Raw genomic sequence first — 9,890 nt, 5'->3', positions numbered from 1 at the left:
GGAGCCTGAGATGGAGGAGGATGAGGAGGACCCCTCAGAGGAGTCAGAGACGGAGGTCATTGCTATTTCAGGTGAGGAGGACCCCTCAGAGGAGTCAGAGACAGAGGTCATTGCTATTCCAGATGAGGAGGACCCGGATGAGGTCCCAGTAGCTGAGGAGCGTGTCGGACCTATGGTAGTGTATGCTGGTACCCCTTTACCCACACTTCCGGTGGTCAGAGCTCCTACCCCTCCACCACTATCTTGGATCCCTTATGATGACAGCTCAGAGACCCATACTTCCGAGCCTAGGCAGACCGAGGAGGCACCCCCAGCGGCTCCAGATTCACCACCTCTTGACCCTGCCCACAGGCAGTCTTTGTTAGCCCATGGCTATGTGCAGGATGTACTGAGGACCCGATTGGCTGTTGCTGAGGCCCGACTGGATGAGGCCAGGAGGGAGTTGGATGCGGAGAGGGCGGGTAGGCGTACCCGAGCTTATGAGACTAGGGCTTCTATACCCCGATCCTTGCGGAGGGAGCTTACGGGGATAGAGCTCACGTCCCGAGTGAGACTCAGATCTCTCCAGGGGGACAGGCATGGTAGGATCTCCAGGCGGCAGGCCGACTATATCTTCCGTCGTGCGATGGAAAGGGTATGGGAGCTGACCCGCTCTGGTGTGTGATTCATGATTGACGATGGAATAGTCTAGTTGTCTAGTTAGCCGAGGCCTTAGTAAGAGCCAATTTTCCGGGATAGTTGACTTGTATATAGCATCCCTTTTTCTGACTAGACAGATAGACTCTTGTGTATCACTTTTGGGACAGATGGCTGTAGCACTGTTGTACTTTTGACCAGATCAAACTATGTATTTCTCGCATTATGTATATATTTGTTTCCTTCGGTTCAGTTCCTTAGTGACGAGATCACTATTTTTATCATTATTATTACTACACTACGTATTAGAACTTTCATAAAATAATAGAATTGCGATATACGTTCTCCCCATTATAAGAGTTGTGCAAGGCACAATGTTGTATATGATTGTGACCTAATGTTGAATTTCCCAATAATTTTTTTATTATCAGAATCATGCCGCCAAGAAAGATTGGAACTAGGGCGAACCCTGGATCTGAGGACCAGGGAAGCCATAATCAGGACAATAGAAACCAGGAACACAGTGAAGAAGAAGATGATGATTATGTGGAACAGGATGACTCCCTGTATGAAGAGGAAGAGGAAACATATGATGTTGAGGGATTTGAGATAGAGGCTGAAGAAGGAGAAACTGAGGTTGAGCAACCAGTACCACACCCAGGCATGGATCCCATGGGCCAGTTCATGCAACTCCTAAGGCAGAATTTGGAACGTCAACCCAACCCACCCCCTCAAGGAAATAACAATGTTGTGGCGAACTCTTTCAGGGCTTTTAAGTCCCTTAAGCCCCCTGAGTTCCACGGATCAGCCGACCCAGTTGAGGCAAGGGCATGGTTAAAGGAAATGGAGAAATCCTTTGAGATTCTGAGTACCGATGAGGCACAGAAGACTGTATTTGCTACCTACCTTCTGAAAGGAGAAGCTAACTACTGGTGGGAGGCCAAGAAAAACATGGAGACAGTTGCTATTATAACCTGGGAGAGATTCAGTCAGTTGTTTCTGGGAAAGTATTTCCCGAGGTTTATGGAAAACCAGATGGAGCTCAAGTTCTTGGAGCTAAAGCAGAATAACTTGTCTGTAGCAGAGTACGAAGCGAAATTTACTGAGTTATCAAGGTTTGTGTCGGAGTTTGTGAGCATCGAGGAAAAGAAAGCTAGGAGGTTTCAGCAGGGACTGAAACCGTGGATTCAGAATAGGGTGGCAATCCTTGAGCTTACGGATTATGCCACTCTGGTGCAAAAGACAACGATTGTAGAAGCCGAAAGTGAACAGATGCAGAAGGAAAGGGAGAAGAAGGGAATAAAGAGGAAAAGTATGAGCATGGGTGGAGGTTCCGCAGGAAGGAGATTCCCAACTAGATTTAATCGAGGAGCAGTGTCCCTACCGGGAAGGAACACTGGGTTTAAGCGGCCCATGAGCGTGAATGTGAGCCAGAGTGGCCAGAAGTCAAAAATGTCTTATTCCAACCAGTCTCGACCCCCATTGCCAGCCTGTAACACTTGTGGAAGGATGCATTCTGGGGAGTGTAAAGGAAAGCCGGTAATCTGCTTCAAGTGTGGTCGAGAGGGTCACTATTCGGACAAGTGCACTTCGCCAACCCCCATTACCCGCCCAACCACCACTTGTCATCAGTGTGGACGCCCGGGTCATTGGAAGAGGGAATGCCCAATGAACAAACCAGCAGCTTCGGGAGCAAGCAGGGCTGCTTCTAATAAGCCACCTACTGCAAGGACTTTCAACATGACAGTCCAGGATGCTATGAAAGATTCAGATGTGATAGCAGGTACCCTTCCTCTAAATTCAGTCAGTGCAAACGTTTTATTTGATTCGGGAGCAACTAAATCTTTTATATCAAGGGACTTTGCGCATAAATTAAGACTTAAAGCTGAACCCTTGATAGAACCCTTATAAGTAGAAATAGCCAATCATGAAATTATTCCTGTTAACCAGATTCACCCCGCCTGTGAGATAGGCATAGGGGAGCAATCTTTTAGTGTTGATCTGATTCCTTTTAAATTAGGGGAGTTTGATGTAATTTTGGGAATGGACTGGCTATCTAGCAATGATGCTCAGATAGACTGTAAAGGGAAGAAAGTTAAGTTAAATATCTCAGGGAAGAAAGAAGTTGTATTTAGAGGAAAGAGGCAGACGCAGAAATTTTTGACTATAGCCCAGGCCAGAAGGATGCTACGAAAAGGAAATGAGGCCTACCTAGCCTATGTGGTGGACACGCAGAAGGAGGTGCCCAACTTACAAGATATTCCAGTAGTCAACGAATTTGAAGATGTATTCCCACAAGACCTTCCGGGATTACCACCCGATAGAGTGATTGAATTTGCTATTGAGTTGGCCCCAGGGACGGCGCCAGTTTCAAAAGCACCTTACCGGTTAGCCCCGTTAGAAATGAAGGAATTAGCTATCCAATTGCAGGAACTCTTGGATAAGGGTATGATAAGACCCAGTGTGTCTCCGTGGGGAGCACCAGTTTTATTTGTTAAGAAGAAAGATGGGAGCATGAGGCTGTGCATCGACTATCGAGAGTTGAACAAGCTAACCATAAAGAACAGGTACCCATTACCTAGAATAGACGATCTGTTCGACCAGCTAAAGGATACTGTTTATTTTTCCAAGATCGACCTGAGAACTGGATATCACCAACTAAAGATTAAACCCGAAGATATTTCCAAGACAGCGTTTCGTACCAGATATGGGCATTATGAGTTCTTGGTAATGTCTTTGGATTAACCAACGCCCCAGCGGCTTTCATGGATTTAATGAATAGAGTATTTAAGAAGTACTTGGACAAGTGTGTGATAGTTTTTATCGATGATATTTTGATCTACTCAAGGACTGAGGCAGAACATGCAGAGCATTTGAGGATAGCTCTAGGAATACTCAGAGAGGAGCAGTTATATGCAAAATTCTCGAAGTATGAATTCTGGTGGAATGAAGTACAGTTTTTAGGACATGTGATCAATAAAGAAAGAGTATTGGTCGACCCCTCCAAGATAGAGGCGGTCTCAAATTGGGAAAGGCCAACCACACCCACAGAGGTAAGGAGTTTCATAGGATTGGCCGGCTACTATCGTAGATTTGTACAGGACTTTGTGAAGATCGCAGCCCCTTTGACACGACTTACTCGTAAGACAGAGAAGTTTGAATGGACGGAGAAATGCGAGAACAGTTTTCAAGAATTAAAGAAAAGGTTGGTAACGGCCCCGGTGTTGGCATTGCCGGATGGAAAAGGAGATTTTGTGATATATAGTGACGCGTCGCACAAAGGATTAGGGTGTGTGCTTATGCAGCACAGTAAAGTGATTGCGTATGCGTCAAGACAACTGAAGGAATACGAGATTAGATATCCTACTCATGACCTTGAGCTCGCGGCAATAGTATTTGCCTTAAAAATTTGGAGGCACTACTTGTATGGAGAGAAGTGCGAGATTTTCACAGACCATAAGAGCCTCAAGTACATATTTACGCAGAAAGAGCTCAACATGCGCCAGAGGAGATGGTTAGAACTAATTAAGGACTATGATTGTGAGATTCTCTATCATCCAGGGGAAAGCCAATGTGGTGGCTGATGCCCTTAGTAGAAAGGAAAGACTCAGAATGATAACGACTTCGGAGGAGTTAATCAGGGATTTTGAAAGGATGGAAATAGAAGTAAAGATAACCGGAACCGGAACTGAAAAACTTTTTGAGATCTCAATGCAGCCAGAGTTATTGGAAAAGATCCGATTGTGCCAAGAGAAAATAATGAATGAAGGCAGAGAGTCAATGACTGGAGAGGAGATCCATACTGAGAAAGATGATAGAGGGATAATGAGGTACTCCTACCGGATTTGGGTTCCGAATGTTCAAGAACTTAAAGATGAGATTTTGGATGAAAGCCATAGTTCAAGGTATTCCATTCACCCGGGAAGTACCAAGATATATAGGGATTTGAAGGAATATTACTGGTGGCCCAACATGAAGAGGGACGTAGCAGAATGGGTAAACAAATGTTTGACTTGCCAAAGAGTAAAGGCAGAGCACCAGAGACCTAGTGGACTTTTACGACCCCTGGAGATTCCCGAGTGGAAATGGGAACAGATAGCGATGGATTTTGTTGTAGGCTTGCCAAGGACGAAAGCCAATCATGACGCCATATGGGTAATTATAGACCGACTGACAAAGTCAGCCCATTTCATTCCTATCAATGAGAGATACACAGTCGATAGACTGGTGGACATTTGAAAGGAATATGTCCTAAGTCCAATCAGGTATTAGGATTTAGGAATAACTCTTTATGTAATCTGTTTTGATTTCATTGATATTAATAAAGACTAGTTTTTGTTTTTATTACGGGCTTTATCTATTTAAGTGTTTAAATAAGATATACCATAGTTTAGAGTAAAGCTTTTTATGGATTATGATGAGATCATAATAGTGAGACCTAAAAAGATGATAACTCTAAACTTAAATAGTTCCTGGTCATAGGATTACTAACTGGTAATTAATAATCCGCAAAGATCGGTACATACTATGCTTGCTTCATTATGAAGGATGTCTGTTCTCATAGACATTTGTGTGGTGACACTATAGCTAGTATGTAGGTGTTTATTATGGAATAAGTTCACTGAACATGACTCGCCCAGCTGAACAACTGATGGAGTTCACTCACGTGTCAGCAGTTGTTCGCTTAGTGATAGTTGTACAAGTATCCTTAGACTTGAGGTCATCATAGTCATCTTGTGTACACTGAACTATGCTTTGGTTTAGTTCTTAGTCTCCAGGGACAATTATTAGGGCTCTTCTGGGTATAGTAATTTGTACACGAAGATAGTGTATGATCAATAAAGGATCTACCCCTTCCAGTGAAGGAAGCGAATGTTCAAGGCTGATCCACTTATGCTAGTTCAGGAATCTCTGGCCAGAGTGAATGAAATTAGAAAGGAGTTTCTAATTTGCATAGAACTACGCATAGTAAATGGTAAGCAAGTGATTGAATTAGATAGGCTTGACACGAGATCCATGCCTTGTATTTAATCAGGACATTGTAGGGTAGAAGGAGTTTATTGTACGGTAACTATTCACTGACAGGTTCTTGGTATTCTAAGCAGTGAATTCATATTATCCGGATAGTCGCGATATGTTGAGAAGCATCACTCACGATGTAGAATAAATGTGATTAATTAATTAATCATATTTAATAAATTAGAGAATTTATATAAATAATGATAAAATAGTTTTATTATTATTTATTTCTACTACCGGCTTAATATTGAACCTACAGGGTCACACCATAAAAAGAGAATGATTTTATGGTGGAGGAATTAATTAATAATGGCTAATAATTATTTATTTGTGAAATAAATAATTAATTGGAAAATTTAATAATTGATTAAATGAGATTTAATTAATTATAAATTAATTAAGAAAAGTTCTTAATATTATTAATTAAAGGATTTAATTTTTGGAAATTAAACCAAGAGAGAGAATTAATTCTAAAGTGTTTAGAAAAAGGATTAATAATTAAAAGGTGTTTTAATTATTAATGAGAATAATAAATGGGATAATAATAATATTATTTATGGGAAAATTTCAGCTGAAAATTTTGCCTATAAATACACTATTATAGACCATATTTTATTTGAACCCCAGAAACCCAAAAGTTTCAGAAAACCAAATTCTCTCCACCTCCTCCTCCTCCTAAAAGTCGTTTTCTTGGTGGATACCGGTGGAGTGCTTCACACTTGAGGAGCAACTGCTAAGGATCTCTGATCGTTGTCTCCGAATTATTTTAAAAGGTTAGATTCGATCCCTCGAATTTTTATTCACGATTTATATGCTTTTATTTGGATTTTGTATGTGTAAAAGTGTTTTGCCAGGCCCCGCTGCGTTAAAAATCCAATAATGGTATCAGAGCATAGGTTGTATGCATATAGATCTGTGGTAAAAATTTCAGAATTTTATGTGCTTGTATGAATTAATTATGATTTTAACAAGTTATATTATGGATTAATTTTCTCTGATGAGAAATCGTTTCTTAGAATTATTTTGAATGTTGATCTGGGTTCTACAAGTGTTGTAGATCGTCTGGGTATTTTTTTCATAATTTTAGGATGTATAGATTTTTTATTATGAATTTTTGAAGTTATTGTAATTAAAATTCGTAATTAAAAAAAGTAAATATATGTATATATAGTATATATATATATGTTTGTTTTGTTGTCTGCTGTAAAAGTATATCTGTTATCTGCTGTACGGATGTTTGTCTGCTGCTGCACGGAATTAAAAGGAGACACAGAAGCAGAGATTTCAGGCGGGTGATCAGAAAAGGCGACGACTGATAAACAGGCAAAGGACCGCGCGTCGACCACGCGCGCGTGGGGTTCACGCGCTAGCGTGCCACGCGCGGCGCGTGGAAGACACGCGCTGGTGACGTCGTGCTGACGTCATGCTAACGTCATCAGATGACGTCATGCTGACGTCAGCATAGGGGTCAGGGGCGCGTGAGGCGCGTGGGCGCGCGTGGGGGGAAGTCTGACACGCGCCTGACAGCGCGTGTGCGCGTGGCGGCGCGTGGGACATCTTCTCGGGGCGCGTGCGGGCGCGTGGAAGCTCAGAATGGGGTGATTTTGGTGTCGTTGGATTCGTATTTTCGAGACGCTTCTAATGGTATATTATATGATATTTTATGAAATTGTTTCAAACTGTTTATAGCTAACAGAAGTGTTTTTAAGCTGTTTTTGACTGTTTGAATTGCTTTTAAATGCTTCATCTGATACATAGAGATGTATAATGCTTAGACGAATGTGCTAGATGATGTAACATGCCTACCTTGATGTTTATTCATGTTTATATATGTGATATATGCTTAGTTTATCATGCGATGATAGATTTAGGTGAACTTGAATGAACATAAGGCGTTTGTTAGACAACCTAGTATAGTGAAATTGTTTCATAACCTTAATAATAATATTATGAATACAATCATGAGATTCTTGTGTTTGTGAAACACGTAATTGAATATGAATTTTCGATATGAGAGAAAGGATGATTCTGTCAACAACAGATTTCTATCTGTAAGAAAGGGTTATTAAGTGACGCCTCTTGACAATGCTCCACCCGATCTGGGAATCGTCTGATTATTGATTATTGATTTGAAATATTTAATTTAAAAGGAAGAATCTCTTTATAATATGATTATGATTGTAACGTAATATAATCCCTCTAAAATTAAATAATATCAAGTAGTAATTGGCCAATGATACAACGGGCTTGTGTCGGTCATAGCCTTCCAACATGATAGAAAAGTAGTTCTTATTTTTGAATCATTGTCGGTTCGTGCTACAGCCGAGGGCTTTGATTTCGAAATAAGAAATACTTGTCTGTTACATAGAGATGTGTACATTGAATAAGAATCTAAAGGTCGGTACGTGCTACAGCCGTGGGCCTTTGGGGACTGATTCAACTGTACGGAATGTTGGGTTTGACTTGACTTAGAATATTGAGTTTGTCATGCTACAGCCGAGACTCAATTATTCAAGAGGCTAAAGTTTGATTAGGAAATAACATAAGATGTAATTGACAAGAGTTGTCTGCCTATTGAACATTGCATGGCGGTTCGTGCTACAGCCGGGGTCGTGTAATGGAATGTAGGATCCCTATTCCCACTAGCATTATGAATGCTTAATTTTTCACGTAGGGGGTTGAATAAATTAGGAAAACTAGTGGGAGCCACTTATGAATAAAGACCCGATTCATATAGTGTTTTGAAATGAGATCGAATATTTGCTAAGTGTTGTTATGTGTTTATCATTTACAGATTTACTTTGTACGTTATGTCTTGGAAAGGAGATATGGGATGCCTTGGAAACAAGATGTCAGGGAACTGATTCAATTAAGAAGAACAAGAGGACTATACTCACTCAAGAGTTTGAGCACTTTGACTCAAAACCTGATGAGTCATTAACTGGATTATATGACAGATTTGTTAAACTCTTGAATGATCTGTCACTGGTGTACAAGGAATATGAACTTGAAGATTAAAATCTTAAATTCATGTTAGCTCTTCCTGAAAGTTGGGATTTGAAGGCCACCACTATAAGAGACAACTAGGTTCTTGATGAAACAACTCTTGATGAAATATATGGGATGCTTAAGACTCATGAACTTGAGATGGAACAAAGAAGCAAGAGGAATGGAAGAAAGTCAAGGACAGTTTCTCTTAAGGCTGAGGAGGATGTCCCCAAAGTAGCTGCCTCAAGAAAGGGCAAGGGAAAAGCTCTCATCATAAAGTCTGATACTGAGTGATCAAGTTCTAATAGTGATGATGACTCAGAAACTGAAAGCTTACCTGAGATGGCTCCTGATGAAGAGATGATGAAGCTGTGTGCTCTTATGGTGAAAGGAATCACAAGGATTGCATACAGGAAATTCAGAAAGGGAAAGAAATTTTCCAGGAAAGGTGCAAGTTCTGGTAAAAAGAGTTTCAGAAAATCTGAAGGCAAAGGAGGAAAGTCTGACAGAGGAGATTACTCAAATGTCAAATGCTATAACTGTGGTAAGAAAGGCCATATATCTCCTGATTGCAAGAAAGTGAAGAGTGACAAAGGCAAGGCTCTTATCACAAAGAAGGAAAGCTGGATAGACGCTTCAGATTCTGAAAATGAGGTGAACTATGCCTTGATGGCAAATGCTGATAGTAGTTCTGATACTGCTGACATAAAGGTACCTCAAACTACTTATGCCTTTCATACTGATGATATTACTGAGTTGAGAAGATATTTTAAAACCATATTCATTAGTTATAGAGATCAAACTTTAACATGTGAAAGATTAACTTCTGAAAATCTTGCTTATAAAAAAGGAATGATTATTTAGAAAAAGAGTTAATCATGTTCCATCAAACTCAAAAAGATAGAGATGATGCCTTTTATGTTATGGATGAAGTGCTTAAAATGAATGAATCTCTAAAAACTGAGTTAGAAAAGGAAAGAGAGATTATCAGGACTTGGACTAACTCTGGCAGAACAACTCAGAATTTGTTGAGTAGTGGAAATTGGAAAGAGGGCTTAGGTTATGGAGATGATAAGAATGATAAGGGAACTGTAGAAATTAAGCCTATCGTTGTTAAACAAAAGCCCAAGGTAAATTCTGTTAAGTTTGTAGCTATAAAGTCTGATATTGATAAATCAGAAGTTAAAGAGAAATTAACTTCTGACAAACCAAAACAGGATAAGCCAACTGAAGTTAACATAGGCTTA

This window comes from Apium graveolens, chromosome 5 (genome assembly GCF_009905375.1).
Source record: "Apium graveolens cultivar Ventura chromosome 5, ASM990537v1, whole genome shotgun sequence".
Lineage (NCBI taxonomy): Eukaryota > Viridiplantae > Streptophyta > Magnoliopsida > Apiales > Apiaceae > Apium > Apium graveolens.
This window is presented reverse-complemented; position numbering follows the sequence as displayed.